The sequence below is a fragment of the Armigeres subalbatus genome, chromosome 1, assembly GCF_024139115.2.
Source record: "Armigeres subalbatus isolate Guangzhou_Male chromosome 1, GZ_Asu_2, whole genome shotgun sequence".
NCBI lineage: Eukaryota > Metazoa > Arthropoda > Insecta > Diptera > Culicidae > Armigeres > Armigeres subalbatus.
Window position 1 is genome coordinate 11,141,569 of NC_085139.1, and position 13,289 is coordinate 11,154,857.

Here is a 13,289-nt window from a genome sequence, read left to right on the forward strand (position 1 = left end):
TTTTGATGCAATATTGATGTTCTAGAGCCTGGTAAGTTTTATCCATGAGTACATTCCAAGATCAGTGTTTGATTTGAGTTCAGTGTTAGAAAATGTAAACAAAAAGTTGGGAAAAGTAAGCAAAGAGTTGCGTATAATGTTGCTAATGATTATTTTACGATTTTGATGCAAGATTGATGTTCTAGAGCCTGGTAAGTTCTTTCCATGACTGCATTCCGAGATCAGTGTTTGTCTTGAGTTCAGTGTTAGAAAATGGTAACAAAGATTAAGTTCAAGTAAGCGAAGAGTTGCGTAGAATGTTGTTAATGGTTTGCTTGGAGATTCGAATTACGTGTTTGTGTGTGAATTTTATTTGAAATTTTAAATTTCATGATTTGAACACTTTCTATGGAAATCGGTTTGAAACTATGTAAAACTTATGTGGAATTAGTGAACACTCATATATGAGTAGAAAAAAACTTGATGAGTTTATTTGTTTAATTTTTTTAATTTGTTGTGAATCCCATGAATGTCACAGTTCTCTGTTCGGTCGGAACTTAAAAGCTCGCAACTGAAAAAAAACTCATTATAAAATAGTAGATTGAATTAAATAGTAGAACAAAATAATGATAATGAAGCTATAAGAGAGTAGAACAGGCGGAAGATGTAGGGATTGAGACGGGTATTGATAATATAAATATAAACAGAATAAGAGGGCATATACATTGGACACGAGTGCCAGATGTGTGAGTGACAGATGAGCGGAGTCAGCTTCAGTTTTGTGATGTATTTCGCGGGAAGAAGTAATGCTTCCGAGCTGCTGCGGATCGAGCAGCAGCTGGAGAGGGCCGATTCGGGTGAGGCCGTCTCCTCCGAACACGACAATAATCTATTGAGATTTTACTAATAGGTCATTGCACGAATCTTGATATTTCTTTCCCACTTGATTGAAAACAACAAGCCGACAACCTGTCAAATTTGACAAGTACTGGTCCTGTTGTTTTCTAATTTTCAGCTGGTGGAAAAGAGATAGATGATGTGATGACGTAACCGTAATTTTACTCATTGGCGTTAATAAGGGGGGGCTAGGGGGGCTTAGCTCTCGCTAGAAAAAAAATTGCTCCCCCAAAGATTTGAAAAGTTAATTAGCAGTGATATCACGGTTTTCCGGATAAACTGACACGGTTGGTCAAAGCGAAGATGGATCGGGTGATGTGCGTAGTTCGAGTTTCAGGGGTATTCTCGAGTCCCTTCGAAACCCGCAGAGGGTTACGGCAAGGTGATGGTCTTTCGTGTCTGCTATTCAACATCGCTTTGGAAGGGGTAATACGAAGAGCAGGGATTAACACGAGTGGTACAATTTTCAATAAGTCCGTCCAGCTATTTGGCTTCGCCGACGACATAGATATTATGGCACGTAACTTTGAGAAGATGGAGGAAGCCTACATCAGACTGAAGAGGGAATCTAAGCGGTTCGGACTAGTCATCAACACGTCGAAGACGAAGTACATGGTAGGAAGATGTTCAAGAGAAGACAATGTGAGCCACCCACCGCGTCGGTGCATCGGTGGTGACGCAATCGAGGTGGTAGAAGAATTTGTGTACTTGCTCACTGGTGACTGCCGAAAATGACACCAGCAGAGAAATTCGGAGACGCATAGTGGCTGGAAATCGTACGTACTTTGGACTCCGCAAGACGCTCCGATCGAATAGAGTTCGCCGCCGTACCAAACCGACAATCTTTTTTTTATCTATTGTATTTATTTGACAGGCTCAGGCGTGTATAACACTTAACGGAGCCGAGACTATTAATGATATTTACAATCGATATCATCTTATTATCAACAGTTAGTAAGGGAAAGGGACAAAGACCAAGATACTCGTGGCGACTCAAGGTTAGATTGCGTAATTTGGTGATGGACGGGGTTGGGATTTAGGTTTGAGGTATTTCAGCTGCTCATCCGGGTAAAACTGACAATCTACAAAACGCTAATTAGACCGGTAGTCCTCTACGGACACGAGACCTGGACGATGCTCGTGGAGGGCCAACGCGCACTTGGAAACACATCCGGCTAGGAGAATAAAAAAAAATTCTTCCCAAAAAGTACTCCGTCCAAGCGAGGATTGATCTCCTTTAAGGACCTTGTGGACCGTATTTTGAAACTTTTCAATATACCAAATTCTATGAGGGCAATTATTGACCTCTTTATGCCAACAGTAGAAACTTATCTGAAGCAATTGACTGTTTCATGGCCCCTTCTTGCAGAAATCGTATCTTTCGATGGATAATACGGCCATGCAAGATACGATCACTGTGCTGCAGTGGAACTGTCATAGTTTAAGAAATAAATTAGACGCAACTGCGATTGCGATATATTTGCACTCTGTGAAACATGGCTTTCTTCTGAAGATGAAATCAACTTCCACGAGTTTAACATTATTCGCCAAGATCGGGGTGATAACTACGGTGGCGTTCTGTTGGGAATCAAGAAATGTTACCCCTTCTACAGAATCCCCATTCCGGTTGTTAATGGCTTAGAAATCGTCGCTTGCCAAGTAACTGTAAAGAATAAAGACCTTTCCATAGCTTCAGTTTATATTCCACCAAACGCATCTCTTAATCGTCGACAACTTTGGAGCGCAGTCTCTTTTTTATCATCTCCAGTTTTAATACTGGGTGATATGAATACACATGGTACTGCATGGGGCGAAACCATAGACGACAGCAGAGCGCATGTTTTCTATGATTTGTGCGACGATTTCAATTTGAATATTTTGAACACAGGTGAAGTAACTCGAATAGGACCAAATGGTCAACAATGCCGTATTGATCTGTCTTTATGTTCAAATTCACTATCATTAGATTGCACGTGGAAGGTAATTCAAGATCCCCATGGTAGTGAACATATGCCGATAGTTACCACAATCAAAAGCGGCTATCAAAGATCAGAGCCATTTAATGTTCCTTTCGACCTCACGAGAAACATTGACTGGCAAAAATTTGCATCGGCGGTAAAAATTGGTATTGAATCAACCGATGTTCTTCCACTACTGGATGAGTATCGATTTCTTACCGAATTAATTCATAAAAGCGCACAAGAAGCTCAGCAACGACTGGTTCCAAGTACGTCTATCATAAGAAGACCAGCCACTCCAGGATGGGATGATGAATGTACTAAGTTGTATTCTGAGAAATCTGATGCCTTCAAGGCTTTCCGTAAACACGGAAGGTCTGAGCTGTTTGAGGAGTACTTGAGACTGGAAAGAAAGCTCAAAAATCTTCTTAAGGCTAAAAAACGTAGCTACTGGCGGTTTTGTCGAGGGACTATCACGAGAAATCTAAATGTCAACGCTTTGGAAAACGGCTCGCAACATGCGGAACCGCGTTTCCACCAACGAGAGTGACGAATACTCCAATCGATGGATATTCAACTTCGCGAAAAAGGTCTGTCCAGATTCCGTACCAGCTGAGCCACTATTTCGAGAATCAACCCTTTATCCTGGTTCTCTGGGTGGACCATTCTCAATGCTGGAACTATCTATGTCTCTTCTTTCATCGAACAACTCTGCTCCGGGACGCGATAACATCAAATTCAATCTTCTTAAAAATCTTCCAGATATCGCAAAAAGACGATTACTTGACCTGTACAACTGCTTCATGGAGTACAACATCGTATCTACAGCAGTACTGAGATTTTCATTTTCATTGAGAGAGGTCACGCGATATTTACAATTTGTTCTCTCCCGCTTTCAAAGAAAACATAAACAATGAAAGGAATTCTGCTATATTTTCATGGATTTTTATTTCATGAAAGTGCATCAAACTATTGTAAACAAGCTGTTTCTTCTTCAATAATGTTACTTCTAACTCGAAAATCAAAAACAATACAATCATTTTATCGACTAGTCATCGTTATTTGCACAGATCTATTAAAACTATTTGGAAATTTAGATTTCAAACCAAAGTAACATTCCCATCATGACTGCTTGTAATGTGACAGGTGACCGGGAGACGGCTACATTTTCATTTGGTCTCTTGAAAATGAAAATGCAATGTTTTCGCTTTCACATGACAGTCACGAAAACTACCAGTACTGATCTACAGAATGGCGACAGGTCAAAGTAATAGCTATTCAAAAGTCTGGGAAACCAATGTCTAATCACAATTCATACCGACCGATTGCCATGCTATCATGCATGAGAAAGTTATTGGAGAAAATTATTCTTTCAAGAATCGACCATTGGTGCAAGTACATTCGTATCCAGCGCTTCAATGCTGTGCTGCAGAAGCGTTTGAAAATCCCACCGCCCACTAGTTCTCACATGCATTGGACAAGCACACCACCCAGCAGCTGTTCAAGCTTCTGGAGCAAATTTGGCCCGGAGAATCCGATTGCGAAGATCCAGCGTCTGGAGGCCAAGGCCGCTGGTAGGGAAGTGCCGCCCAGCAAGAAGGATAACAAAGTGCGTTAAAGTATCAACACCGTGGTCAAGCTAGTTGAGCAAAAGAAGGCACAACTGGTTGTCATCCCTCACGATGTTGATCCAATTAAACTGGTCGTTTACTTGCCTGCCTTGTGCCGTAAGATGGGCATCCCCTACTGCATCATCAAGAGCAAGTCTCGTCTGGGAACGTTGGTGTACCGTAAGACCAGCACCTGCGTTGCCATGACCCAGGTTGATAACTCGGACTGCGCCAATCTGTCCAAGCTGGTGAAAACCATCAAGATGAACTTCAATGATCGGTACGAGAAGATCCGCAAGCACTGGGGCGATTGTCTGCTGGAACCCAAGAGCATGGCCCGTATCGCCAAACTCGAGAAGGTCAAGGCTCGTGAGCTGACCCAGAAGACGGTATAAAAGGAGTCGCATATAGCTGCTAGGTGCATAATCTTGTGTAAGGTTTTCTTTCATTGATGAGAGAAGAATAAAACAACTAGAAGTTCCAGGAGGATTTTTTTTTTCAATATAACCTGAGAAGTTTCTGGGGGAAATTCAAAATAAATTTCCGATGCAATTTATTGGAGAACCTATAGAGGAATTCATATAAATGTTTTTGAAGTATTTTCCGCGGAAACCCTTGAGAAACTCGAGGAAGAGAAAGCAGGAGTATTTTAGAAAGAATAGTTAGGGACGAAATTTGGGTAGAATTACCAGGAAAAAAATAGGGGATTTTCGGAAAGAGTTTCTGCAAATGATTCTGTGGGAATTTCCGGGAGAACTTCAAATATATAATTTCCAGAGGAATTTCTGAAGGAATTACAAAAGAATAACTCCAGGGGCTACTGGAAGGAATGTTTTATGATTATGGAGGAATTACTTCAGGAAGTTTCGGAGCAAATCCTGCAGGAATTTACGGAGAAATTATTTGAAGGGCTTTTGGGCGAACTACCTGAAGAACTTTGAAGGAACTCCTGGAGAAACTTCCGAAAAAAAATCTCCGAGCTTGTGGACGAAATCTTGGAGGAGCTTCCGGATGAAATCTTAGAGGACTTCCGGACGAAATTTTGGAGGAGCTTCCGGACAAAGGCCTGGAAGATCTATCGAAGGAATTCCTGGAGGAAGTTTCGGACAAAATCCTTGAGAAAATACCGGACGAAATCCGGATGAACTTCCAGACGAAATTCTGGAGGAACTTGTGGACGAAATCCTGGATGAACTTCCGAAAAACAACATTGAGCAACTTTCTGGAGATACTTTAGCAGAAATACCTGGAGAAACTCCAGGACGAAATCCTGAAGGAGCTTCCGGACGAACTACTGAATAAACTACCGGCCAAAACTCTTCAGGAATCGCGTTAGATTGATCAAATCAAAATAATAAATTGTTTTACACCCCTTAACTGTATTTACAAAAATCTCACCATTTTTTATTCTATTTGGAATGGAATTAAATTAGATTTGGATTGGATTTGGATTAGATTTGGATTGGATTTGGATTGGATTTGGATTGGATTTGGATTGGATTTGGATTGGATTTGGATTGGATTTGGATTGGATTTGGATTGGATTTGGATTGGATTTGGATTGGATTTGGATTGGATTTGGATTGGATGTGGATTGGATTTGGATTGGATTTGGATTGGATTTGGATTGGATTTGGATTGGATTTGGATTTTATTTGGATTGGATTTGGATTGGATTTGGATTGGATTTGGATTGGATTTGGATTGGATTTGGATTGGATTTGGATTGTATTTAACGTTATTGTATTTGCCAAAATTCTGCAATTTATTATTCTCTTCTCGGACTCGTAGAAAAACATCATGGGTAATTCGTTGAGTAACTTTTGAAGAAATTCTGGAGAATTTTGAACCCTTGAAATTAATCCATGCCGACCCACGCCGCTGCCGCCAACCATCAACCAACAGCGTGACGCCGCCACGGCAACATCTACCTTAATAATGTCAAAAACGTCTTTTGAAGCAAGTAATGATTTCACAGAGATGATTCATGCAAAGACTTAATATTATTAGCATGTATTAAAGTAAACGATCAAAGACTAAAGGATACTTTATTACCACAACTCAAAGCAAACATACATTTGTTTTACCAACATCTAATAACATAAATACAAAGTAAAAGGTAGTGCATAGCTCCGTATGACGTGACACCGTGCATCGAATACATAATTATTGTTTCTTTTTCACAAGCAGAGTAACAGATGTAATACAAATGTAATAGCATGTTATATCGCTCGCTTTGCTTTTTGCATTACTCGGTTACAACGAGGACGACGTGTCGACAGGTGAGTTTGTGTGTTTTTATGCCGGTACGTGTGCTTCTTGCAATTTCTTTTCGGTACCGGTTCATGGAGATAAATATTCCTACTCCAACTCCCTTCTACGATCCTTCTTCAACGAAGGTTTACTCATTTGGATTCAAAGCTGCTTTCATCATGTGGATGGTGTACATAGCTACACGCATGTACATCTTTGAAAGCATTTTGATCTCTGAGCTTTTCAAAATTCGCAGAGGGATGTGTTGGCGAAATCCTCCTTCCAGGTAATTGATCCAAATAAAATAATGCTCCATGTCAGCATCCCAGTCACCTTCACCAGAGTCTCGCCCTGCAATAAAGCGTCGTCTCGTTGAGCTACGAAAGGTTACGTCTACTAAAGATTTGAGAGAAAAAAAAACTTTTCTGCCAGTAAGAACAATGCAGGCAATCGTGTAAGCAAGTGCCACTATTCACAAGCACAATTGTCACTACACACTAAAGCAATTCATCAGCGTCCATTATTCTCGCTCCTTTGCAAGGTTAGTTCCCACTTTCCCAGCTCCACTCATCTCCTGCGTCGGGATGTTGCCTTGGAGACAATATAATACTCGCATGAACCGGGCTACTGCCAGCGGAAGTGTGACCTAAAGTGAAAGACGAGGTCCTGCTTTCATTTGTTGCAGTCTATTGTGAAAAGGCGAGCTTTTTTGCTTGCTTTTCCGTACTACAGTTCAACAAAACCATACTCATCGCATGCACCTTTACCTACCGCCGCCAGGGTGGACGTCAACAGCAATGAGTGTAAAATCCTCCGCTCTGTATGATACTGTTTAAATACCGCGTGACAGATTGCTTGATTAATGCACAAAAGCGGAACGGTAGGGTGAAATTAGCTTCCATTTCTTTCGAAGAGCACCTTTTTTTCCTCATTTCACTTGTCCAAGTTGCCGGGAAAAGCATCTGTGCACTTTTGAAGCATCCTTGCCGGTGGCAATAACGCGACACACCGGTGAAAGCGTTCCTGTGTTCAACTTCCTGTGACTGCCGGAATGAATGAGTTGGGAAACCAACCGTCTGCACTATCCTACCTGAATTCAAGTGACCCTCGCGTGCGAGGGAAAAGACGTTTCCGCGGAAAACGACAAAAAGCGGCGAATAAACCATCCGTCTATGTCAATTAGCCTTTGTGCCAGTATGTGCTTAGAAGCGGACTGCTGTTGTGAATGGCATCTACCCGCGAACCCCACCGTGATCTGTTGGGATGGTGCCTGAACTGTGGCGACAAGTTTTTCGACCAATAAACTCTCCAGATGACTCATAATCAACCCTCAATTTCAGAGCTTTTGTTTGCGCCCCCTGACCCAGAACGAACAAAGTGGATCCTTTGTCATCCCCGCAAACTTGCAGAGCGGGTTAATTTCCTTCATCAAGCTCCCATCGTGAAACAAAAAGAGTTAGGAGGCACATCCTTCCGCCTTTTCACGGTCCCGCGATTTTCAGTCCATTAATGACTTTTCCGGTGGATTCGCCCCGCAGATTTGCTTTGTAGCCCCGCCTCCTGTTTCCAGGAAAACACCTCGGCTTGTGATTTTAGCCCAGTTTGCCTCGAGAAACCGGAAAGGCAGAAAAACTGTGTAATCTCCTTTGGCACGGCGCTCGGCGCTTCCCAGTTGGGCGAATAAGACACCGTGACTGTGACTAGTTATAGCATCATGTTCCGTTCTTGGTTTCCGTTCGACATCGGTATCCTGTTCTTAAACACCTCAATTAGTACGCGGTGAAGCGCAGTGGAAGTCTTTTTTCATATTTTTTTTGGACGGTGTCCCACCGAAAATAAGATTGTCCCCGTAACCTTTTTACTACGTAGCTTGAAACAAGCAAACGAATGCCATTGTCTTTTATTATCTGTGCCACTTTGTCGGATGTTTTGTCACGATTTCTTTTTGTCATTTGCTATTTTTTCCTTTTTAACTTTTTGAGGAGTGAGAGAAAGTTTCCTGAAGCAACAACGCCTACGAGGCACTGGTTGATGTGCTTTCATCTCAACCGCCAAATAATGACAACGAAAATGTGGAAACTTTCACGGCGCATTGAGGATACTCCGGAGCTGTTGTTGTACATAGATTGCTCGAATGAACCACACTGGCAGAGAACGAGAACGTTTTGCCCCCTTCCCTCAGAGGATCGGGGAGGAAACAAGTTGGCAGACGGAGTATGTCTGGTACTCAACATGCATGACAATGTATCTACAACGGGAAGGATTTTGATGGGAACGTCACATAGGTGTAGTGCGAAAGGGTCGGTGCTTGATTTCATTTATTCATCTATTCAGACTAAGACTGGGCTGACATCTGCAGTTAACTGATTATCGTTGAAGTGTTTATCGGCTATGCAGTCTGATGACCAGCTAAAACGCTATATTAATTCTGATCCGACGTTTCGGTACCTTTATTGGTCCTTTTCCCAGTGGTCAGCTGTGCAATCTAATGCGCCACCGACATTTTTGCATCGGCATTTTGCCGTTCAAATTTCGCCGCTGACCTAAAATTTCTGACCACCCAATATCTACGCCGTTCAAAGCACACGAGATCATCACAAGAGCTTCAAACATGGCAACGTCAACGGATATGAGCGGAGGGTGGTACGGTAGCTGAAAATCTCTTTAGGCCATAAATTCAGTTTATTTTATCAAGTGTTGATACACAGTTCACGGTTTACGAAGTATTTACAATTAAAAAATCTAGATCTAGGTAGAATTCTAATGCATTCTCATCGATCCACATACCTGCGCAGGTTTTCTTCTTCTTTGACTGCTGGCGCGATGGTGGCGAACCGGTTAGGACTGGACGGAAGGCCTTCGATTCACTTTTTGCTTATCTGGATCCACGAAACTTCCGACACACACGACCCCACACGACTCTGATCGACAATCACCAAATTCCAGCTCGTACCACGAAAAAAAACGGCACGTGCTGGAAGTCAAATGCAAAACCAATCAGAAGAAGGGCTGGACTAATATAAATAAAATCCTGGGACAATGAAAGGAGATGAATGACGCTGTGAAGCTCGGCTTGAATGTAGCGTTGTACTATTGATGGGCCTACAATTGCTAACGCCTTCAATGACTTTTTTTGATCGATCGAACCCCAGCTTGCTGCATCAATCCACAGTAACCGAGAAACCAAAAGATTTAATATCCTGATTTCTCTATGAGACTCGATCTTTCTGTCACCAGGCACAGAACAAGAAGTTATATTGCTGATAAAAGATTTAAAATAATGGTAAAAGTTGTGGTGTCGACGCAGTTTCAGCCAAGTTCATCAAGCATCATCATTATACTTTCTCTACACTCCTGCGTGATTTGTTCCCATTCATAAAGGTGGAAGAAAGTCGGACATCAAGTTTCTGCGAGAACACGAAGTTCTAATTCTAGAACACGAAGGAGCTAGTACGTGGACCGCCGCTTGCGAATTGGTGAAGCTTTCGAAGCGTTTTGATACAATTGATCACTTTGCCATTCCTCTTATACATAAACGATATCGCAAACCTAAATTTAAAATGGAAACCTCGCTTGTATGCTGATGATACTTCGCTTTCATATCAAAATGCCAATCCGGATGCGATATTTCATCCGATGAAGGAGGATTTGTATATTCTTCAAGAGTATTTCGATGACAACATGCTGTCGTTGAACCTTGTATAAACAAAATATATTCTATTTCATTCACCTTGTTAAAGAGTTCCTTCTCATGGCGATCTAATAATCAGTTCCAAAATTGCAATAGAATGAACATATTTCCGCTTTACAACGCGAGTTGAGCGCTAAGGGTGTAGTACTTTGGAAAGTTCCTAAATGCTTTCCCAAAAACAAAATGTAATCAGTTTATTATGCTTTTGTTCAATCCAAACTTCAATATTTGGTATGCATTTGGGGGGATGCTTTCATGACCGGCTTGAAAAGATTGCAATCTAAGCAGCATCGTTGTTTGAACCTTCTCTACAAACGACAGAACCTTGTAGCTCGGTCTGCTAGAATTGCCAGAATTGATAGATTAAGGACATTAGAATTGTTCTACGATGAGAAAACGTTGAATTTTTAGTGCATTTAAAGTGATGTTCGGAATTTGAATCAAAGTGTTTGAAATTTGAGACAATTTAGAATAAAATTATTCAGTATTGATAGATACAATCATTAAAATATGATTGTCAAGTACTTATATGAAATGTCTATTCTTGTGCTACCCGATGGATACAATTATTCTATAAAAATGTTTTAATTCATGGGCAATAAACACCTTCGACGTGAAAAATATGCCTAAGTGTTCAAAATGTGAATCAAAATGGTTGCTCCTGCTTCTTGCCAGGATATAGTATTTGTCTGGCCAAAGCCAAGATACTGCTCTTTCTTTAAAAAATATTTAATGGTAAAAGTTGAGCCAGCCTAGGGCCTCTCAAATAAAGATAAAAAAAGAAAATCCAATAGCTCCAGCGCAGCCTGCTATCGATAAACACCAGACGATGTCATGTTGATGTTTCGACAGTTCCAGCTCCTTTTTCTCAAAACCGTCGGTGCATTGTAGAACCAGTAAATCACTCCTTCAGCAACATCTGACAGCATGGACGAACATTCCAACGATCCTAGGATCATTTATTAACGTTGTGTTGTGTTGTGCTGAATTTAAAATTAGTCAGTAGTAATTTTTAGATTATAAGTCACGGAGAGTGATTTAAGTATGTATTGATGAACTCATTGCACTTCCTTAAAAGAAAATGAATTCTCATTGGAAATACACCGAAATTGTAAAGTGGTTTGAAAAGACTTTTAAACTCTAAAGTGAAATCTGTGCTGTTATTTGCTAGCGAAACATGGTGTGTATCAGTGGAGACCACTCAACGGCTGCCGGTGTTCATTAATAGATGCCTGCGGTATATCATTCGGGCCTGGTGGCCTCACAACTGGATATCAAACAACGAGCTCCATCGTCGTTGTCACCAGAGGCTGATAGCGACAAAAATTCGGGATCGGAAGTGGGGCTGGGTCGGCCACACTTTACGTAGGGGCGGAAACGAAATCTGTAAACAAGCATTAGACTGGAACCCAGCGGGACATTGCAGCAGAGGCAGACCCAGAGGCTCATGGCGGCGAAGCCTCAATAAAGAAATAAAAGAAGTCGACCGAAATCTAACCTGGCAACAGGTTAAAGCGATAGCCGGGCAACGCTCAGGATAGAGATCTTTCAAGTCGGCCATTTGCATTACCGGATGTGTACAGGATCCATGAGTAAGTAAGTAAGTTTGAAAAGACGAGGAGGTTTTAAGCCTTTCTGAGTAATTCAAATAAATGCCACTCCCTGCTTTTCCTGGTCCAATCAATAAAGAAAATAAAAAACAAACATTATTTTATAGTTGAACAGAAAACAAGTGTGTGGGCACGAAACTGGACTGGGCAGCGTGACCTTCCGGATGAAGGATGCCGGGTAATGGCCAGAACCTTCGGCTGAAGGAACACCGGGGCACGACTGGTAGCTTGGCGGAAAAATATGGTTTAATTAACCTTAAGCCTTGAAAAAGGCTGTTTCCTGGGTTCCTCTGGTGGATTTTCATTTGGCCGAAAAGAACATTTGGCCGAATAGGACATTTGACCGAATAAGACGTTTGGCGGAATAGGACATTTGGCCGAATAAGAAATTTGACCGAAGAGGTCAATCTTCTTTAAAAGTAGGCGCACGTCCGGATTAAGGCAATGGTGGATCGGCGGCGGCGCCGTTTGTCAAAATTTTGGTCGGCGGCGGCGGCGTAGAGATTTTTTACGTTTGTTTCTTGAAGACTTTTTTCTGCATTTTTTCAGGATGTTTTCAAGACTTTATAGGAAGAATCTTTTGAATCTCAACGGAAAAATCTGATGAATTTCTCCCGAAAATAAGCTTCTCCAAAATATTAATTTGAAAATTATTTTCGGCAACTACTATGAAGTTTTATGAACTCTTTGGAATTTCCAAGGAAGCACTTTGGAATTTCTAAGGAAAATTATTTCAAGTATCCACAGGAAAATGAGTATTCTTCAAAATTTACACAGAAAATTCTTCAAATTTTCCGCGGCAGATTGTTCAAAATGTGGACATCAACATAAAAATTGGATTTCAACAGCAAATTGTGAGAAATTTTCTTAGGAAATTAATTGGAGTTTGAATGTGATTTTTTAAATTTTCTATGGACAATTCTTTGGAATTTTCACGGTAAATTTTACAAAATTTTAACCAAAATAATTCAGAACCCAACGGGATTTTTTTAAATTTCACGGGAAACCTTTCGGTATAACAAAATAATCGGATTTTTGAAGGAATTTCTCTGGATTTCTTTGTATTGTGCATATGAAATTCTTTGGAAATACAATGGAAAATTTTTAATAAAGAGGAAGGCTTATTTGTCCGAAAATCAGAAGGCCATTTGGCCGAATAATACGTTATGTTGAAAATCATCAAGCCGAATTGTATTTGGCCGAAATGAAGGTTTGGGCAAAACGGTTATACAACGGAAAACATTTTGGCCAAAAATTTCATTTGGCCAAAGCAACGTACGGCTGAGAACTT

General features: G+C 41.1%; 1 pseudogene; it reads left to right on the top strand.

Annotated features, from left to right (window-relative positions):
- Positions 1 to 252: 252 nt before the first annotated feature.
- Positions 253 to 4,906, top strand: LOC134205955 (large ribosomal subunit protein eL8-like; annotated as a pseudogene).
- Positions 4,907 to 13,289: the final 8,383 nt, after the last annotated feature.